General features: G+C 32.5%; 1 long non-coding RNA gene across 1 annotated transcript in view; it reads left to right on the top strand.

Annotated features, from left to right (window-relative positions):
* Positions 1–22,573, top strand: part of LOC141541227 (uncharacterized) — a 36,706-nt gene that overhangs the window by 10,116 nt on the left and 4,017 nt on the right. Inside the window, exons 3-4 of the long non-coding RNA XR_012481699.1 lie at positions 2,797–2,985; positions 14,551–14,622. This is a non-coding gene — a long non-coding RNA (uncharacterized LOC141541227). The remainder of the gene's footprint in view (positions 1–2,796; positions 2,986–14,550; positions 14,623–22,573) is intronic.

Here is a 22,573-nt window from a genome sequence, read left to right on the forward strand (position 1 = left end):
TTTCTAAAGGTCATTTCATGAGCCGAGGAAAGAAGCCTCTGAGGTGCTTGGCTGAAGAAAAGTGCCCTTCATACCTTCTAAGGATTAACTCCTAGAAAGAAGCAAGTTTGATAAAAAACAAATGTATGATGGTAAGCATTGGTACTAAGCATTATAAAATCATTGCAAATTTAGCCTGATAAAATAAATCTATTTATTAGTTTACCCTTTACTTATCAAAAGGTTAATTTTTCTTTAAATGTTTGACATTACTTTAGAATTCTTTTTAAATTACCCTTTAACTCTGGATATAAGTGATTGTTTGAAGTTGAAACTTGTTTTATTATTTTTATTCAAATATGAAATTAAACAGGTTCAAAATTCATGAGTTGAAAGTAAGTTCTTAGCTTGGTAAATTTAAGGTTTAGGTTGGAGAAATTAATTTACATTCTATTTGATCAAAGAAAACATTAATTAAGACTTTTCAGATGTATGATCCATGGTATAATACCCAAAATGGAGTTTGTATTTTGAGTAATAGTTAGCATATTGTTTATGCTTAGTCAGTGTTTATTAAAACTTAGTCCAGACTGTCTTGTGGAAAATAATGTATGATCAAAGATCCTGGGTTTATAGCATATTTTTTAATGAAACAAATGCAATAGAAAGTAAGAAAGATAATGAAATGAATCTTGCCTCCTGGGTCATAAAAAAACAAACCTCAAAACATCTCAATGACATTGTTCTTTAATATATATCTTCAGCTTAAAAATTACAGAAGCAAAATTAAGAAGTTTTAAGGGCTTTATCACAGGGTACCAAATTTAAGAGATTCTGGTAGGTATTCAGAGGCTTGGATGTAAGAAATCAGGAAGATTTGGACTGAACTGAGATGCCAATTAGTAAGTCAGAGAATCAATAAATATTTTAAAAGCAATAACTACTTGCCACATACTATGCTAAGTGCTGGGGAAACAAAAAAAATTAATACTCTTAGAAAGCTGGATAACCCTTAAGTTTCCTCATTTATAAAATGATGTGCTTGGGCTCATGGCCACTAATGTCCCTTACACCTTTTAGATCCCTAACACTAAAGTTTCCATTCTAAGACACTGTTTCTCTGAATGCCTCCAAGGAAAGTGATACGGAGGAGAAAAGATTCCAGGCAAATAATACAAATATTTTCATACTTTCCTGATGATAATATCCCCAGGAACCTTTGGAGTTCTTCAGAAAATCGTTTTTCTTTTGGGTGAAGATGTGCCACATAGGGCAATGGGATTTCAAATAAAAGATTTAAGGACTGAGAAGGAGCAGGGTAGAAAAGTAGTTAAAAAAAAAGGAAAGAAGTAATGAAGGGATGAGGTTACAAGACAAGAATACCTCCAGTCCTATAACTATATTTGAACATTCAAATTCATTATATATTAATTTTTTTGCAGAGGTCATTCACTCTATCACCATAGTATTGGATTGGAAGGAATTTTAATGATTAGCATTTCCAGTCTCTTCATTTTACAGGCACATAATCCCACATCTATGTCTTTAAACTTTAATTTCTCAAATGTTCCAATTATTGTCTAATTTAGGGTTGTGTGGACAAGTGGATTCCTACTACAATACCCTGTAAATGTGGTGATATGGCATCCACTAACATAGTCTCCAATAACAGGTAGCGTCCTGCCTTCTCAGGTAGTTTATTCTCCATTGGAGAACTCAGAAAGTTTTTCTTTATACTGAACAGAATATTTCCTCTGTAACTTCTACATTTTGCTCTTAGCTTTGCCTTGTGGGGTGAATCAGAATAAGCTGAATCTTTCTTCCAGATGTCAGCTCTTCACATATTTGGAGACATTTTTCTCTCCTTTCTAAAGTCTTCTCTCCTCCAGGCTAAGGGTTGCTCCTTGAGGGCAAGACCTATTCCATTTTTCATCTTTGTTTTTCTATCACTTTGGACACTACCATACACATGGTTAAGTATATTTAATAAAAGTTTATGAATTTTAATTCCTTCTAAAACACAATTTTCATCATGACTAGCATTGGTACTTATATAGGAATATAGAAATAACTTTTAAAGAATATTTTATTCTTCCTACTTTACCTATTCCAATGAAGAAATAAATACTTAGCATGGTTGCTGGCATAAATTTTAATTGTTGATTTAATGTTTTGACAACAAATAATTATTTCTAAATATGGAAATACATAAAGTGAAGAAGGGCACTGTCTTGACCTCAAGGAGATTGCAGTCTAATGAGAGGAAGTGATTAGTCAAGTAACAGGGAAATGTTGACTCAAGAAGGGTGTTTTAATATGGGGAGAAACAATTGTAAGATTGATTTGCTTATTTGTCCTAAAGTCAGAGATGGAATAGGTTATATTTGCGCAAAGCAAAATGGTAAGGAGGTATGGGAAGAAGTCTGGATCTGGCTCAAGGAAGATGCAGTGGACCAGATGAATTCTTACCACTTAGGAGAGCATGATCCTAGGGCTTATTGATGTTTTTAATCAGTCATGAATGTTTGCTGACTTTTGCATCGTTTTAGAATTTTAGAACTGGTAGCAACCTTGGGAGATTGTTTAGTACAAGGCTACTTAAACTTTTTATAATTGTGACCCATTTTTGGCTCACGAACTTTTAATGAGATTTATAAGTATACATAAATATAGGGTATATAGGTATATAAAATAGTTATACAAATCAAACAATTAGTTACCTATGCCTCAGTTCCTTTTTTCTCTAAAATGAAGGAATTGAGCTTTATAATCTCTTAAATTCACACCCCTCCTTTTTTTCCCTCTTCTGTTTTTCAGGGAGCTCCAGATTTATATTTTATTGGTTTAGGAATTCCTTATGCAGAAATACCTTCCACTGATATCATCCAAATTCATCTGTAACTTGAAGCTTTGAGAGTTGCTTGGGGCCACTGAGAGGTTAAGAGCAACAGTGATACAATGAATATACACATTGAAGAAATCATAGATTCATCAGACTAATTGGAGGTATTTAAATAAAAAGGCACCAAAAACAAACTGAAAAATTTTGCCTTTCTCTACTGAATTGTTTTTAAATAAAGAGAAGGGGCCAAGAATGGATGATTAAGATACATAAAATAATAATAACATTTCCATGTATAATATTAACTTAGCATCCAGCTTTCCAAAATGTTTCAGCACAATTATTTTAAGAAATAACCTCCCCAAAAACTCTTGCTGTTCAAAATAAATGATTGAGACATAGACCTGATTAATATTTAGCATGACTCTATAAGTCTACTAAGTGTTTATATTAATTTTATAATTTTGTATTAATTCATAGATTGAAAGATTATCCTTTGTCTTATAAGAAAACTAGGATCTTAAACAATAAATCTTTATTTTTTAAAAATTGAGCAGTAGTGTACATTTGAAAAATATTTAGGCAACACGAGTTCTCTCAACATTGTGAATGATTTTATTATTTAATGGATATTAATTAGCTTGGCAGTGATTATGATGAATTCATCAGCTGTCCACATGTTTCCTGCCATAATTTATTCTAATTCTTCCTTAAACTCCATTACTTGATATAAATGGTCCATCTGAAGAAGCTCATTGATTGATGCAGGTGATTTGTACAGTCAGTGCTGCCATAACTTTGGCTTTATTTGAGAACATAAAATAGATTAAAGCCATGCCAATATACCACCAGGAAGAGATTTTTATTTTGTTAAAATTTGAATTATATTGTTTCTATCATAGTTCTTTCTTTAATTTCTACCTAAATCCATGATTATTCTTTCTTCCTTGCCTCTTACGCTTCAGAGTTGCCTGGACCACTAAGAATTGTTATGACATGCCCATGGCCACAAATTGAGAATGTATTAGATATTGGTCTAGGACCCATTCTAAGATCAACCTGTACCCATTATAGAAGGCTGTCTCTTCTCCTACATTATAGGGTCATGCAATCAACTTTTTCGGGGTATTATCAGCTGGTAAATCAAATTTAGTTCATTGGCTAAGAACTTTTTTCTACTCTTGCCTACTCTTGGTATTTTCGCCTTGTTGTTATTATTGTTTGATTTTTTTTTCTTTCTAGTGATTTTTTCCCCTGTTGATCTGATTTTTCTTGCACAGTATGATCAATATGGAAATATGTTTAGAAGAATTGCACATGTTTAATCTATATTGGATTGCTTGCTGTCTATGGGTTGGGAGGAGGAATAAAAATGAAATACAAGGTTCTGAAAGTAGAAAACTATCTTTGCATGTATTTAGAAAATAAAATATTATTAAAAAATTCTCACTTAATCTGAGCATCCCTACTCTGATATATTTCCTCCAACTTTCAAATAAACTACCTGAGAAATCTATCTGTTCTAGGTGCCTTCATTTCATTGACTCTCATTCTCTTTAATAAGGCTTCTAATCACTTCTTGAAGCTGGTATATCTCACATTCCTTTGAAATGGTCCAACCAAGAAAAATAGATGGCAATGATGACTTTGTTGAGTAAAGTTATATACAACCTCACAAAATGATCACTTTCCTTTTTTGAAACAAATTACTAAAATAATAACTTCTATATACTTATAGGAAAATGTGTCACAGACAATTTGAAACTGTTTTTAATTCACTACCTTAGTAAATACTCTTTTCCAAAAATACTTAAAATTGGTGGAGTACATAATTCTCAATAATTGAGATAATTGAACTAATGGCATTAGAAAATCCCCCTCACCTCAGTTTGTATAACTTTGGGGAGATGAAGGCAGCCTATTTCTGGGAACTTGACTCACCTCTGAGAATGGAAGTTTGTCAGTATTCAGCACTTGTATGGGCTGCATATCTATTTCATGAGAAAAAAAAAAAAACTATAGAATAGAGTATACATGCTGCCATTAATGACATGGTGGGATATACTGGAAAGCACACTGCATTCCAAGCTAGTAGTGATTGGATTCAAATCCTACCCCTTGAGCTAAAGTCCAATCTTAGATACTTAGTCTGAGATCCTGGGCAAGTCACTTAGCCTCTATTTTTGTTAATCAAGGAGAAAAGGAAATTCTTCCTGTTTCTTTGCCAGGAAAATTCAGTGGGTAGTATGGTCCATGGGGTCATGAAGAATGGGACACACACACACACATATGTATATTTGTTTTGCTTTGTTTTTTCTCAATAGTATTTTATTTTTCAAAATATAACTATAGATAGTTTTCAACATTCATTTTATAAAACTTTGTGTTCCAAATTTTTCTCTCTCCCTTATCTTCTCCCCTGCCTAAGAGAGCAAGCAATCTAATATAGCTTAAACATGTACAGTTCTTTTAAACATACTTTCATATTTGTCATGTTATGAAAGAAAAAATCAGATAAAAAAGGTGGGAGGAAACATGAGAAAAAAAACAAGCAAACAAACAATAAAAAAGGGAAAACATTATGTTTCGATCCACATTCAATCTCCATTGTTTTCTCTCTGGATGTGGATGGCATTTTTCATCCCAAGTCTATTGGAATTGTGTTGAATCACCTCATTGTTGAAAAGAGCCAAATCCATCACAATTGATGATCAATCACATAATCTAATTGTTATTGTGTACAATGTTCTCTTAGTTCTGTTCATTTTTCTTTTTTTTTTAAATTTAATTTTTATTTTATTTTATAACTTTTTTTTTTGACAGTACATATGCATGGGTTATTTTTTACAACATTATCCCTTGCACGTACTTCTATTCAGATTTTTTTCCCTTCCTCCCCCAACCCCCTCCCCCAGATGGCAGGCAGTCTTATACATGTTAAATATATTACAGTATATTCTAGATACAATATATGTGTGTAGAACCGAATTTCTTGTTGCACAGGAAGAATTGGATTCAGAAGGTAAAAATAACAGTTTACACTCATTTCCCAGTGTTCCTTTTCTGGATGTAGCTGATTCTGTCCATCATTGATCAATTGGAATTGGATTAGCTCTTCTCTATGTTGAAGATATCCACTTCCATCAGCATACATCCTCGTACAGTATCATTGTTGAAGTGTATAATGATCTTCTGGTTCTGCTCATTTCACTCAGCATCAGTTGATGTAAGTCTCTCCAAGCCTCTCTGTATTTCTCCTGTTGGTCATTTCTTATAGAACAATAATATTCTATAACATTCATATACCATAATTTACCCAACCATTCTCCAATCGATGGACATCCATTCATTTTCCAGTTTCTACCACTATGAAAAGGGCTGCCACAAACATTTTGGCACATACAGGTCCCTTTCCCTTCTTTAGTATTTCCTTGGGATATAAGCCCAGTAGTAGTATGGCTGGGTCAAAGGGTATGCACATTTTGATAACTTTTTGGGCATAATTCCAGATTGTTCTCCAGAATGGTTGGATTCTTTCACAACTCCACCAACAATGCATCAGGGTCCCAGTTTTCCCACAGCCCCTCCAACATTCATCCTTATTTGTTCCGACAGGAACATCTTAGCCAATCTGACAGATGTGTAATGATATCTCAGAGTTGTCTTAATTTGCATTTCTCTGATCAATAGTGATTTGGAACACTCTTTCATATGAATGGAAATAGTTTTAATTTCATCATCTGAAAATTGTCTGTTCATATCCTTTGACCATTTATCAACTGGAGAATGGCTTGATTTCTTATAAATTAAAGTCAATTCTCTGTATATTTTGGAGATGAGGCCTTTATCAGAACCTTTAACTGTAAAAAATGTTTTCCCAATTTGTTACGTCCCTTCTAATCGTGTTTACATTAGTTTTGTTTGTGCAGAAACTTTTTAATTTGGTGTAATCAAAATTTTCTATTTTGTGATCAATAATGGTCTCTAGTTCTCCCTTGGACACAAACTCCTTCCTCCTCCACAAGTCTGAGAGGTAAACCATCCCATGTTCCTCCACTTTATTTATGATTTCGTTCTTTATGCCTAAATCTTGGACCCATTTTGATCTAATCTTAGTATGTGGTGTTAAATGAGGGTCCATGCCTAGTTTCTGCCATACTAATTTCCAGTTTTCCCAGCAGTTTTTGTCAAATAGTGAATTCTTATCCCAAAATTTGGGATCTTTGGGTTTGTCAAACACTAGATTGCTATTTTTATTCACTGTCTTGCCCTGTGAACCTAACCTATGCCACTGATCAACTAGTCTATTTCTTAGCCAATACCAAATGGTTTTGGTGACTGTTGCTTTATAATATAGTTCTAGATCAGGTACCGATAGACCACCTTCACTTAATTTTTTTTTTTCATTACTTCCCTTGAAATTCTCGACCTTTTGTTGCTCCATATGAATTCTGTTGCTATTTTTTCTAGGTTATTTAAATAGTTTCTTGGAAGTCTGATTGGTATAGCACTAAATAAATTGATTAGTTTAGGGAGTATTGTCATCTTAATTATATTCGCTTGGCCTATCCAAGAGCACTGAATGTCTTTCCAATTATTTAAATCTGACTTTATTTTTGTGGCAAGTGTTTTGTAATTTTGCTCATATAATTCCTGACTCTCCTTTGGTAGATATATTCCCAAATATTTTATACTATCGACCGTTATTTTGAATGGAATTTCTCTTTGTATCTCTTGCTCTTGGATTGTGTTGGTAATGTATAAAAATGCTGAGGATTTATGTGGATTTATTTTGTATCCTGCAACTTTGCTAAAATTCTGAATTATTTCTAATAGCTTTTTAGCAGAGTCTTTGGGGTTCTCTAAGTATGCCATCATGTCATCTGTGAAAAGTGATAATTTGATTTCCTCATTTACTACTCTAATTCCTTGAATCTCTTTCTCAGCTCTTATTGCCAAGGCTAGAGTTTCTAGTACTATATTGAAAAGTAATGGTGATAGTGGGCAACCTTGTTTCACTCCTGATCTTACAGGGAAAGGTTCTAGTTTATCGCCATTACATATGATGTTTACTGAAGGTTTTAAATATATGCTCCTTATTATTTTAAGGAATAGTCCATTTATTCCTATACTCTCAAACGTTTTTAGTAGGAATGGATGTTGGATTTTATCAAATGCTTTTTCTGCATCTATTGAGATGATCATATGGTTTTTATTAATTTGATTATTAATATGGTCAATTATACTAATAGTTTTCCTAATATTAAACCAGCCCTGCATTCCTAGTATAAATCCCACTTGGTCATAGTGTATTATCCTGGGGATGATTTTCTGAAGTTTATTTGCTAATATCTTATTTAAGATTTTAGCATCAATATTCATTAAGGAAATTGGTCTATAGTTTTCTTTCTCAGTTTTCGATCTACCTGGTTTAGGTATCAGTACCATGTCTGTGTCATAGAAGGAATTTGGTAGGACTCCTTCAATCCCTATTTTTTCAAATAGTTTACATAGCATTGGAGTTAGTTGTTCTTTAAATGTTTGGTAGAATTCACCTGTAAATCCATCTGGTCCTGGGGACTTTTTCTTAGGAAGTTGGTTAATAGCTTGGTCTATTTCTTTTTCTGAGATGGGACTATTTAGACTATTTACTTCTTCCTCTGTTAATCTGGGCAAGCTATATTTTTGAAGGTATTCTTCCATTTCATTTAAGTTATAGAATTTATCGGCATAAAGTTGAGCAAAGTAGCTCCTAACTATTGTTCTAATTTCCTCTTCATTAGTGGTGAGTTCACCCTTTTCATTTTCAAGACTTAACAATTTGCTTTTTCTCTTTCCTTTTTTAAATCAGGTTTACTAAGGGTTTGTCTATTTTGTTGGTTTTTTCATAGAAGCAACTCTTAGTTTTATTAATTAATTCAATAGTTTTTTTTTACTTTCAATTTTATTAATCTCACCTTTTATTTTTTGAATTTCAAGTTTTGTGTTTGTCTGGGGGTTTTTAATTTGTTCCTTTTCTAGCAATTTGAGTTGTAAGCCCAATTCGTTGGCCCTCTCTTTCTCTATTTTATGCAAGTAGGCCTGTAGAGATATAAAACTTCCCCTTATTACTGTTTTGGCTGTATCCCACACATTTTGGTATGATGTCTCATTATTGTCATTTTCTTGGGTGAAGTTATTAATTATGTCTATGATTTGCTGTTTTACCCAATCATTCTTTAGTATAAGATTATTTAGTTTCCAATTATTTTTTGGTCTATTTTCCCCTGGCTTTTTATTAAATGTAATTTTGATTGCATTATGGTCTGAAAAGGATGCATTTACTATTTCTGCCTTACTGCATTTGATTTTGAGGTTTTTATGCCCTAGTATATGATCAATTTTTGTATAGGTTCCATGAACTGCTGAGAAGAAGGTATATTCCTTTCTGTCTCCATTTAGCTTTCGCCAAAGATCTATCATATCAAACTTTTCTAGTATTCTATTTACCTCTTTGACTTCTTATTTATTTTGTGGTTTGATTTATCTAATTCTGAGAGTGCAAGGTTGAAATCTCCCACTATTATAGTTTTGCTATCTATTTCCTCTTGCAGCTCTCTTAATTTTTCTTTTAAGAATTTAGATGCTGCATCACTTGGTGGATATATGTTTAATATTGATACTGCTTCCTTATTGATGCTGCCCTTTAGCAGGATATCAAATTTTTTTTTTTTTTGCTTGATCTGAGATGAGGATAGCTACTCCTGCTTTTTTGGTTTTGCCTGAAGCATAACAGATTCTGCTCCACCCTTTTACTTTTAGTTTGAATGTATCACCCTGTTTCAGGTGTGTTTCCTGTAAACAACATATAGTAGGATTCTGACTTTTAATCCAGTCTGCTAACTGCTTCCTCTTTATGAGGCAGTTTGCCCCATTCACATTTATGGTTATAAGGACTAATTCTATATTGCTTGCCATCCTATTAACCCCTGCTTATGCTTTTCCCCTTTCCTTCCCTCTTACCCCCCTACCCAGTATTAAACCAGTGAACACCACTTGCTTTTCACAGCCCTCCCTTTTTAGGATCCCTCCCCCACTTTAAAGATCCTCCCCTTATTTTACCCCTTTCCCTCGTAATTTCTGTATTCTCTTCCCCTTAGCTTACTCCTTCCCTTTCACTTTTCAATGAAGTGGAAGAAGTTTCACCATAAATCGAATATCTCAATACATACTATGTTCATCTCCCTCCTTTCTTTCTCTCAGATATAATAGGTTACCTTTGCCTCTTCATGAGATGTAGTACCACCACTTTACACTTTTTTATGATATAATTTCCTTTCCACCTCTAGTTTCTAAGACAAATTTTACATATGTTCTTTACATATTTTTTTGGCAGAAGTATAGTTCTCAAGATTTCTTTTTACCTTTTTAGAAATCTCTTGAGTTCTGTATTTGAAGATCAAACCTTTTATGTAGGTCTGGTTTTTTCATCAAAAATAGATGGAAATCATTTATTTCGTTAAATGTCCATCTTCTTCCCTGGAAAACGATGCTCATTCTTGCTGGGTAAGTTATTCTTGGCTGCATACCAAGTTCCTTAGCCTTTTGGAATATCATGTTCCAGGCCCTTCGTTCTTTTAATGTGGACACTGCTAGATCTTGGTTTATCCTTATTGTGGATCCTCCATATCTGAATTGCTTTTTTCTAGCAGCTTCCAATATCTTTTCCTTTGTCTGATGGTTCTTGAACTTGGCCACTATATTTCTTGGCATTTTAATTTTAGGGTCCCTTTCAGTAGGTGATCGATGGATTTTTTCAATGTCTATTTTACCCTCTGTTTCCAAATGTCTGGGCAGTTCTCTTTGATAATTTCCTCGAAAATGGTGTCCAAGCTCTTTTTTTCCTCCCATTTTTCAGGGAGTCCGATTATTCTCAAATTGTCTCTCCTGGATCTGTTTTCCAGGTCTGTTGTCTTTCTAGTAAGGTCCTTGACATTCTTTTCAATTGTTTCATTTCTCTGATTTTGCTTGACTACCTCTTGGTTTCTCTTTGAGTCATTCATTCCTACTTGTTCCAGTCTAATTTTCAATGATGTATTTTCTTCACTCACTTTTTTTTATATCTCTTTGTAATTGTCCAATTGAGTTTTTATCTTCTATGGAATTTTTTTCCATTTTATCCATTTTATTTTTTAGAGAGCTGTTTTCTTTTTCCAGCTCACTAATCCTGTTTTCCTTGGAGTTGTTTACCTTTTCCAGCTCAATAATCTTGTTTCTCAATGATTTGATTTCTTTATCCACTCTCTCTTTGAATGCATGGGATGACTTCTCCAGGCTCTCTTGCCAAGCTTCCCTTTCCTTTTCCCATTTCTCTTCCAGCTCTCTTGTGAGAGCCTTTTTGATTTCCTCTATGAGATTCTTTTGTATTGAGGAGCAGCTCATATCCCCCTTAGGGGATTCCTCTGGGGACAGTCTGTTTTTAGTCTCCTCAGTGTTTGAAGTCTGGTCTCTCTCCATACAAAAGCTGTCAATGGTTAGAGCCCTTTTGAATTTTTTGTTCATTTTGTCAGAGTAGGAATCAAAGAAAACAAATTGACAAGAGAAACAATAGGTCTGTTTTTGGGGGGATGGGGCTGGATGGTGTTAATGGGCTTCCTCTACAGACTGGGGGTAGGGAAGCAGAGAACCACTAACAGAACAGCAATGACTGTACTGAGTCTGCGCTCTGAGGCTCTGAGAATGCACTGAGTCAGTCCAAGTTGGGGTTGGGGGTGGCCGGGTTCTGAGAAATGCTGGCTTTCTGGGGTTTTAATCTTCACCTCCGGTGTTTACACCCTCTCTGCTGATCCTAGCTTGCTGCAAAGAGGGAGTATCCACACTGGGGAAAAAGTCTTTTTCCCAGAAACGGCAGAGATCATACCCCTCCCCCTCTGGTCTGAGCTGTGTGAGCTGCCTGTCTCGCTCTGGCTTGCCTGCTCTCAGTCTGTGCCCAGTCTGATTGACCCTCCCCCGAGCAAACACAGACCTTTTTTGGCAACTTTCAAGGATGTCTTCTCTTGGTAATTATTTGTGGATTTCTTTCTGGGTCAAGCATTAAGTCTGAGGCTTGTCATGAAGTAAGTTCTGAGAGAAAATGAGGAGCTCAAGCAGCTGTCTGCCTCCACACAGCCATCTTGGCCGGAAACCTCTTAGTTCTGTTCAGCATTAGTTCATAGAAGTCTTTACAGACTTTACTGGTCAACCTGCTCATCATTTCTTATAGAGCAGTAATATTCCTTTATATTCATATACTATAACTTATTAAGCTATTCCCCAAATGATGAGCATCCACTCAACTTCCAATTCTTTGTAACCACAAAAAGGGCTGCTACACATGTTTTGTACATGTGGGTCCTTTTCATTCATACAGACTCAGTAGTAAGACTGCTGGATCAAAGTAACCCTTTGAGCATAGTGTGGAATATAACTATTGAAGGAACAATAACAACAAATCTTCTTTACCATAGGTGGCTAAGTGGCTCAGTAGATAGAGTTCTAATCCTGGAGAAAAGAAAATATATCTACATATCACTTAGTATACTTAAAAGAATTTGAGGAGAAAAGCCAAGAACCTCTGGGAAGTTACTTTAGGGAAGCTGGGTCAAGTCACCAATCATTAACTAAGTACTTACTGTGTCCTCTTGTTGCTTATCAATCCTTAAATGTTAAATTTTCAGTGTATCTTGAAATCATCAAGCATTACAAATCTGGGGTTGATTTATTGTTTTATTGATTATTTAAACTTTAGAAAGTGAAAATGAACATGTTTCTGATTCAGATTACTTGTAAAACTTTATTATGTGTCCTTTCTCCCCCAAGAAAGCCAGTTGTTAAATATTTACCAGCATATTCCTGCTCATAGCTAAATAAGAAACCTTCCACAGTATTCTTGACAAAAGGTTCTATAGCCTCCACTTGAATATCATCAGAAATGAAAAGCTCACTATCTTCCATTCAGTCTATATCATTTTACCATTTTCACATAGATCAAAATATTAGGATTTTTTTCTCTCTAAGATTATTTTTTACTTTGTCTCTTTTGTCTCTCTGTTTCTTTCTGTCTCTCTTTTTTAATCTCTCCATCTCTGTCTCTCAGTCTGTGCCTGTTTCTTTCTCAGATTTTTTTTCATTTTAGGCTAAATTTTATACCATATGACAATCTAACAAATATTTGAGCCTCTTTGTTCTGCAAATTTTTTTTCCATATATATATATATATTTTTTTTTTTCATATCTTTAGGTACTTCCCAGTCCTTCACCTTTCTGCTCTTGTATTCCTGGTCTCTAAATACTGTCTATACTATTAGTGTCCTTCCTAGAATGTGGCAACATGCAATTGAATATAATCCTAGAAATGATCTCTTATCATGACAGAGAGGATAATGCCCTTCTCTTATTCTTGACATCATGGTTATCTTAATGCTACATAAGATGATAGGAATTTTGTTATTGTTTTTTACTTTCTGTTTGTTTGCTATATCATACAATCATGTGTGAAAGAGCTTTCTACTCTCTGGAATAGAATCTCTATCTTTTTTTTTTTTTTTTTTTTTTTTTACATATTCAGCTATTTACTTCTCCCTTCTTTTATTAAAATTTATTAATAACAATAATAGCTAGTATTTCTATAACATTTTAAGTTTCACAGAGCATGTTTTACTTTATTTTATCCTCACCACAAAATATGAGAGGGAGGTATTCATTTTTGTTCCTATTTTACAGAGGAGAAAAATGCAGGCAGATAGAGGTTAAATGACTTGTCCAGGGTCATACAGCTAAAATCTTTGACACTATTTTGAGCTCAGAACTTAATGATTTCAAATCCACTGTACCATCAAACTTCCTTCTATAGTAATAGGAGAATAAGTAGCTCTGAATTTCTAGCTATAAAACAGAAGTTTAAATTTGAATCTGAATCTCATAAAATCTGTCAATCCTTGGGCTTGCTACATCCTGGGACTCAGTTCCCTCCCAAGCAAAATTAGAAATATGGAAACATTGTATATGATCTGTTAAGGTTTGATCTAGTTCTAAGTGTCTAAAAAATCGTTACCTGAATCTGATCCCTTTCTGAAAGAATAAGTTACTTGAGCCCTAACTCAATTTATTTTAATTAAAATCACTTAACAGTGTCACAGCTGTATTGAAATTCTGGTTCTGGGTGAAATAAGCATTACCTATGCATTCATTCCCTTAAGGGAGAAATTCTAGACACTTTGTTAAATTTTGTATAAATGAAACAGCAGTATAATAAGGAATAACATAAATGTTTCGAAAATTTATATTGTGTAAAGAGCATTCAATGTTTTTCATTTTCTAGGGAGCTCTTGCAAACACTGAAATGTATCTGTGATCTTGTCAATATGGATCCTATCTCACTCTTCTATGTGACTATTGTCTATATGCCACCCATTGTGCTGGAGGTTTTTCCTATCTACTTTTCCTTTTGTAACACAGAGGAAAAAGATATCAGTAAAGAAAAAGTATTTAACATTACTTAGTATATATTATTATTGGTATCCTTGAACCAAGCTTGGCCATTACAATTGAGATCTGGTATCTTAGGTTTATTTTAATTTAAATTGTTATGTTTAAGTGTATTGTTCTATTGGTTCTGGTTACTTCCTTTGGTTTGAATCTATACAATCTTATTATGTGACTGAATTCGTTCTAATTTCTTACAGCACAGAGATGTCATGTTATGTTCACAGGTTCATAAACCATTGCCTGATCAATGAATGCCTACTTGGAATCATAAATTCAGAACTAGAAGGACCTTAAAGGTATTTTATAATTGAATGAAACATAAACAAAAATATAGAATGGCTTACTTAAGATCATATATGGGATAGAGGCAGGATTTGAATTAAAGTTCTCTGCTTCCAAAGTAATATTCTTTCTATTCTTACATATTTCTTTCATTTCACTTCCAATTTTTTTTTGCTATCACGAAAAATTGTTTAGAATATTTTGCTATATATAAGACTAATGTTTTTGTCAAGTAAGAAAAACAAATGAGGTAATTTTCTTTTGCTTTGATTTTATGGAAGTTGAAAAAGGAATACTATTAGTTGAGGACAAGCAGTGACCAGAAGATCACATTTGTTGGATTACAATAGAATATTCTCATTTATAAAGACCAGGTAAATTTCAGTTAGATTATTACAATTTTATAAACATATTTATAAAATTTCACTCCTGATTTTACCTATGATAACCTAATTTTTTGGAGATTAGTGTTATTAATCTTTATATAATTAACAAATTATTAGTAAGAACTGCTGATCTTTATCTGGAGAATAAAAGAATAATACTAGAATAGAGAAGTTTAGCAAGAACAATATGAAACATGCCACCTGTACATGATTAAAATTTAGGAATCTGCCTCAGAGCTCTTTTCCCCTATTTTCTTTTTACATATACATTTAATTCTTTTCAATTTTGTACCAAATTCTTTCCACCTCCAAAGAACAAAGAAAAGCCTGAGAGAGAAAACCAATTAAATAACTATTTCCAGTTTACTTGAAAGACACATGAGTTTGCATATGAAATTGGCTTCATTTCTTAAGACATCATTTGAAAGTTTTTTTTTTGTTTATTTTCTGATCCTCAGAAAAAGTCCCACAATGCCAAGAAGTATAGAAAGTGACTTGAACCAACTCCAAAGAACAACTGAAAAAAAAAAAACATAAATCATCTTAAAACAATTCAAAAAGAATAGTTTATCATAAACAAAAGAATTCTGTCCCATTGGAGAGATGTCATAATTTTACTGCATTATTATACAAGGGTTGGTGAATGCCAAATATTCATATTTAATTCATAACTTTCAGAAAATTTTTGGAAAACAAGCTCTTGAATACTGAAATTTAAATGCTGATGTAGATTTTGGCTAAGAGTAAGATTTATTTTTAAATGGTTTATATGTTGTTTGTACGCTTTTAGCTATAGATTAAGCCAATTCTCTTCTTTTTAATCAATAAAATGAATAACAGCCCATTCAGAGACATTGGCTGGAGAACTCTATTTTCTTTTCCACCCTGCCATATAATCATCACTTCTATGATTGTTGAAAGAAATCATGACTTTACTATTCTATTTACATTTCTTGGGTTATGTCTGAGGATTTATGTCAAATCTTCAGTGAGTTAATTAGAGAAATAGAGAAGCAGCATATTCTGAGAATTAATCAACTATGATTGATTATTTACTATGTGAGGTGTAAAATTCAATAGTGTGATACTTCAATACTTTTTTTCATATGATTCATTTGATTGCATCATGGCCCAAATAAAATGCACATTTGTATGTAAAAAAAAACATATGTTTACATGTATGTTTGTATTTTTGTCATATGGACACAGTTGAATGGGTTTAAAATTGATGTATGTGAGTACATAGAATTTGGAAAGCATGTTTTTGGATAGGGTTCATGATAGCATTCAAAAATCAGACATGATGCAAAGAAGTCTTGATTTCAATCCTGACTCAAATACTCCACTTAATTTGCAACCATTACAAAATCATTTCACTATTCATTATCACAGTTTTTACACTGGTAGAATGGATGTAATAATTCTATTTATCTCTTGGAGGTTTTGAGAACTATGTATAGTAGTAATTTGCTTTTTACCTCTTCAAATTATGTTGTCTACTTTTAAAGGAAGTATATTCCAACACATATTTGGAGACCAGCAATGATTATCATGAATATGATCATGATCATTGTCTTCTTTTCTCCCTCTTACACAGACACCATCACAATCATGGTTACTATTATCATCTTACCTTAAGTTTAAATACCAGGAGAGAATCCTGGTTTGGGTGAATGTTTTGTACTAAGGGTCTTAAAATACACTCTTATTCACTTTCTAAAAGCTCAGTGAAATTGACTGGTTCATTGATAATGCAGAACCCCTCTTTGGGGAATTGTGATCAACAATATCAGAAAATAACCTGACAGAAACCTTGAGAACTTCTCAGTAGAATAAAAGAATCTATCCTCTGGAACACCAAACCACAAATTATAATGTAGTTCAAAGGAATGAAAAATGATTTTATACAACAATAAAATTGTATTTATCCAAAAGAAAAATCAAACTGAGAACAAATTAAAGCCACTAGATGAGACTAAATATACATATATAAAAAATCTAGGCTGGAGGCAAAAAATCTTTGACAGTGTTCAGGGGTTGATTTTCTCAATGAATATCAGAAATGCAAATGGATACCAAATGCTTCAGGGAATCAGAAATTATTAATAGGGGAAAAATTGTGATAATCCCACCCAGTTTTTTCAAATGAGATCTGCAATTATCCAAAATAGTTTAGTCTAAAAATTTGCATAGAGGAAGAAAATAATAATAAGAAGAATGTTTTCTATGTAGTCAATCATATGCAGTAATATTGACAATACACAAAGCTGGTCCATTATTCTATGAATATTAAATGGACATTGTACACAATGAACCAGGCCTGCAGGTGGATAAGAGGAGAGCAGACAGGTTCATTTTGGGAAATTGGACATTGTTTTTAATGACACAAAGTCCCAACTTTTTAAATAGCATTTTATTTCAGATAAATCTGTGAAACACTGACTTCATCATGTGGAATTCATATCAGATCATCCAAGAGACAATAAAAACATGACAGGTGTGAGCAGATTTTATAGTATAGTACCAAGAAAAATGTGTATAGAAAACAGCTTAAAATAAACTATCAAGGATTTTTTTTAGAAATGAAGAGGGGAAGAACAAGGGGGAAATGATTGTTTGACTGCTTTTATGTCTATGAAAAGCCAAGAGTTAGTCAGTCAATAACCATTTATTAAGCACTTACTTTGCTCAAAGCATAGGTTGAGTGTTAAAAATACCAATTTAAAAAAAAACCTGTTTCTGCACTCAAAGAATTTATATTCTAATGGAGGAAAACAATTATATAAAAGGAAGCTGAAAAGTGGGTGTATGGTTGAAAGATATAGCCTGCATTGGGCCAGTAGGGAGATTAATATAGTTGTTAAAAATAATTAAAATGTTGATATTTTGTGCATCTATATGAGATCTCTCTATCTATCTGTCTCTATCTCTTTACACACACAAACACACACACACATCGACACACACACACATCTGCCCTTTGCTCTATCATAATTTTTGGAGGCATAAAACATGTACATTTGTTCTAAGAACATATCACTCTAATTTTAAACTTCCCCATTCCCATAATCTCTAACACTATTTCTTGTACTTTAGCAACCAACCAGACTTGTTTCAACTTGGAATTCACCATCATTTAAAACTGATCCACTTCCCAAAATCTATAACTCTGAAAAATTCCCCTGACTATTTTTTTTAATCACCAACTCCCATTCTTCCTGACATTCCCTGTCTCTGGCCCTTGATTCCTCTCTATTCTTTGAATTTGCTAAACCTTCTTTCACCCCTTTCCAGTGTTAACCATGTAATCAATTACTATAGTGAAATGTTTAACTCAATTACCTGTGTATCTCTTTTATCCTAGATCTTTTATATTTATTGTGGTCAACTTGAATTTCCATGATCTGGCTCTTAAACTTTGATCATTGTGTAGTTGAATGTTTCTGGAGAAAAATCACAGAATCATGCTAAATGAGTGGATTCTATTCAATTTAAAAAAAGATGTCCTAGGTAGAACCCTATGTATCTGTTGCATTTCCCCTGTTATAGGTCATTGTCCTAAGCAATTAGAATACCAAAACAAATATAAGGTGATCCCTGCTCTCAAGGAGATTACATTTCTACTGTAAGGAAATAATATAAAGTGGAAAAGTAATATTAAATATGTACAAAATGAATTCTGTTTTTCCAGGTAGTACTATCTAGTGAAAGAATTAAGAAATATCTTTGAGCAAGGTGGGGAATGTCCAACTCTACAATCATTTACATAATCAACCACAAGTGATAATGAACTAAAAGCTAGGTACAACAAACTCCTAGGGTTTGAGTTTAATAAAATGATAATTTATATATATATATGTATATATATATAATTATATATTTATATGTATAAATATATAGTTTTATAAATTATATATGATAATACATATATATATATGTATATGGAATTTATTATAAATATCCAAATGTCCTTGGCAGAAAAAAAGGTTTCTCAACTCTGCCTGAGTAAGAGGTAGCCCTTAGCTACTTAAACTTTAAAGCTTTTTATGACTTATTTCTAACTTTCTTTCTAATACTTTCCAACTACATTGATCTTTTTACTGTTCCAATAAAAATCTATCTCCTATCTCCATTCCTTTGCAGAAACAATATATCATCACCAGAATGCATTCTCATTTCACTTATGCCCCTTAAAATTCCTTGTTTCCTTCAAAACTGCTTAAAAATGATTGTATTAATGAAATTTTCCTAATACATTAAATGAAAGTAGTTCTTCCCTTTCCTTAAATTTAACTTTTCTGTTTGTTAGCTTTGGGGAAATGTTTTGCATATTTATAGAAAAGGGATTTGAGAGCTGACAAGTCTCCTGGAAGTTTTAGTTCAAAGAACCTACAACTCTAACAATGATACTCACAACTGCCTGACTTTCAGTGTTACACCTAGGATAACCTCTCCAGCATAATATAAACGAATTCAGGGAAAGGGCCATTTAATTTTTGCCTTTTTTATTCCCCACAGCAAGCAAATAAACACTAAGTAAATAATTATTAGTAGAGAACAATTTGAAAAAAAAATATTTTCCTCAACTAGACCTTCAGTGTTTCAGAGTAACTTTAATTTTCTCTCATTGCTTCCTTAATATATTCTACACAATGACTTTTCTAAATCTTTTACATATTTAAACTTTCAACTATACTCCCTTGCCTCCTTACTTTAAGTAGCTGATTATTCTACTATATTAGTAGGAATACTTAGGCATCCAACTTTAATTTCCTCATTTAATTCCTCCATGCCTCAACTTCTCAATGTTCTTATCTACTGGCTCCTCTGATATTAGAGTAGATTCTTATATTTTTCTTTTAAAAATTAAGGTGGTCCCATTTCTTTTTCTTTCATTTGTTATCTTAATATATTAACCATCTTCAGCTCATGTTCAATCCTTTTCTGTTTGTGACTCCTTTTCATCGGAGTACAAGCATGCCCAGTTCTCTCACAGCTTAAAAAATACCTTCTCTAACACCTCCAGCCTCTCAAGAGTTTAGATTCTTCATATTCTGATCTCATTATTCTTCAAACCCATGCAATTTAGGATGTTGCAAATGTGACTAAGGACTTTCTTCTTGATAAATCCAGGTATTATCCCTTCATTCAGTTGCTCTTTATCACATACTAAATCACTTATAAAATCTGATTGTTGTGTTGAAGACTGAATTTTACCTTTCTGGCCCTACTTCTTAATTCTTTACAAATATTCTATTCTCAAATCAAAGTAGGTTATCATACTCCACTTTTGTCTGGCACCCTCTTGCCTTGATGAATGGAATGGTTTTCTCTATCTCCAGCCATTCATAGAATTAAAACCATTTACAACCACTGTAAAGCAAAAAACCTTCTTCTTTTTCAAGGCCTGACTCAGGAATCAAGACTTCTTCCATGAAGCCTGGTCAGGGACTGGTTTTCATTTTTTGCCTTTTTTTATTTTTAGCATATAACATGATTCCTTCCTGATAATAGGTGCATAATAAAAACTTTCTGTCAAGGATAGATGATAAGAATACACTCTTTCTCTCCTTGACAACAGTCATATCTAATTTTTGTGATCCCATTTTTTTTTTTTTTGTTTCTTTGTTTCTTTGTTTGTTTGGTTTTTTTGAAAAGAAACTGGAATGGTTTGAGATTTTCTTCTCCAGCTCATTTTATAGGTGCAGAAACTGACAAAATCATAATTAATTGACTTGTGACTTGATCAGGGTCACACAGCTAGTAAGTATCTAAGGCTGCTCAGGTCTTCCTGACTCAAGGCCATCAATTGTCTCTATTTTTCTCCTTACCCATACTTTTCAGAATTCTTACTTACGATCATTACACTACTACTACCATAAGCACTACTACTACAACTACTACTACTACTACTACTACTACTACTACTACTACTTTAATGACCACCTCTACTACTACTGCTACTATTACTATTACTACCACTACTACTACTAGTAGTAACTACTATAACCACCAGTACTACTACTACTACTATAGGAAACTAAAGTTTCCATTAAATTTCATTTCAGTGGAATACCTTCCTGCAATTCCAGCTAATATTCTCTTGCATTTACTTATCTTTATTGCCTTGCATTTTTTTATCTTTTAAATGTTACAATTTTAGAATGCTATCATCTTGAAAATAAGGGTAATTTAAAAAAAAAATCTCTGTGTCCCCAGAACAATGCCTTGAATATAGTAGAATTTCAATACGTGCATGTTGAATTGAATTAAATAAATTTGAAACCCTAACCCTGACCCCTGATGTAAGAAACTTTGCAGGGGGAAAGGGGGGAGATATTCCTTTTGAATTTATTTCAATTTCCTTTTTATCACAATTATTTTTGTTCTTCCCTTTCTCCTAGTTAGATTTGAAACTCCTTGAGAGCACTTAGCATAGTGCCTTCAATACAGTAAGCACTTAATAAATTAGATGAGAAAGTGAATCAATTTATATATAACAATTACTTAGCAACTACCAATACATTTTTAAAGGGGACTAATTTAACATATCTTATAAGTAGAAATTATCGAAATATTTTTTACAAGTAAAATTATCTTATTCAATCACTTTGTATTTTTCCTTTTTCTCTATCATACTCTACTTTTCATTATACTATCCATATATATATATATATCAATTTATCCCTGGTAGCATGTATTTTTTTTTAGGGTAGGCATTGTAAATTTTTCTTTTTATATAACCAGGACTTAGCACAGTATTTTGTTCATTATAAGTACTTAATATATGTATCAAATTGAATTTGTTGAATTGTCTTTTAAACAATTACATTCGAGTTTTATTTTTATAATCTCATTTTAGGAAAGAAGAATAGGGGATTTTCTAGTTTTCTGTCAATTACTACACTTTCAGTTTTATATATATATATATATATGTATATATATATATATATATATATACATACACATGTTTCTATCCATCTATATGCATTTGTAGAGGAACAAGGATGTTTTTAGCACTTGTTCATACAAACATGATATATGTATATATATATATATATATATACATATATGCACATAAATGTGTATGTGTATTTATGTGTATATATATATATTATATTAAAATATGTATTCACATACAAATATTTGAATTGGAAATTCGATGAAGCCCTGAAGATAATAGCTCTATACAAAAATTCAATGATTTTTTAAACTCTAGACTTTGTGTATGTGCCAACATAAAACTGACACATGGCACCAATGTCCTTTGGGGTATCACTTTTTGAATTAGGTAATATTTGATGAAAATAGGATCTAAACTGCAGAACTTAATAATTTTGTTTTTTCATTTTTTTCTTATCTATCTTGAATGTAGTAATTATAATATATCTCACTATGATTCATATACATACATAACACACATATATATTTATATTTATATTTGAATTTAATTATCTTTGAATAAAGCTCAAATTACACACTCATTTAAAGTATGTATTGAGAGATGTTGTCCACAATTGTTATTATTTTAAGGTTCTATAATGAAATCATTTAAAAACTATTAAATACATTTATACAG

Source organism: Sminthopsis crassicaudata, chromosome 4, assembly GCF_048593235.1.
Source record: "Sminthopsis crassicaudata isolate SCR6 chromosome 4, ASM4859323v1, whole genome shotgun sequence".
In the NCBI taxonomy this organism is placed as follows: Eukaryota; Metazoa; Chordata; class Mammalia; order Dasyuromorphia; family Dasyuridae; genus Sminthopsis; species Sminthopsis crassicaudata.